We start from the raw sequence: 699 nt of genomic DNA, 5'->3' as shown, positions 1-699 counted from the left end.
TTGCTTAAAAAGATAAAAAATAAAATAGAATAGTATTTTCCACGACATAGATGTGTCAGTACATCATTGCAACTGCAAATGGGAGCTTATAAAATGCCTTGTCTTCTATTAATTTCTCATGTTTTATGTCGCGCTTGTGAAAACCTTCAAACTTCTCTACTTTTGCCAAAGTGACACATTTTTAACAAGCCACATTTTTCACGTTGTTTTGGTTTTGCAAGTGCAGTTTAAAATTACATTAATGGAACTTAAAGACTTGTTTCACACCACTTCTAACTTCAACTCTGACTTTGCTTTAAAATAGGCCTTTAATTCATTTTTCCACTTCCCTTCCATTCCCCTGCTTCATGTGCTCTTTATGTTATTTATCCTTTCATCACATGTAGGCATTGATTTTTTTCCTCGCTGCGGAGACCTTGATACTGGACTATTGTTTAGTGAGAATGTGATGGTGTCACACATTAATTTTCACCACCTTTCTGACTACAGGGTGTAAGAGTAAAGCCGTATCCGTAGCGGCTCAACACCAGTATCAGCAGGAGCAGCACCAGCCTCAGATAAAAGCAGAGAGTCGGGAGCGGGAGAGAGAGAGGGGGAGAGGGAGAGTGATGAGTGAGCGATAGAGGAGAGAGGCAGCGGTGGAGGGAGAATGACTGAAAGGAGAGAGACGGAGGCAACTGGGCTCATCTAAACACACTG

This window comes from Zeus faber (genome assembly GCF_960531495.2).
Source record: "Zeus faber genome assembly, chromosome: 19".
NCBI lineage: Eukaryota > Metazoa > Chordata > Actinopteri > Zeiformes > Zeidae > Zeus > Zeus faber.
The sequence above is the reverse complement of the archived record's forward strand: the minus strand, read 5'-3'. Positions refer to the sequence as shown.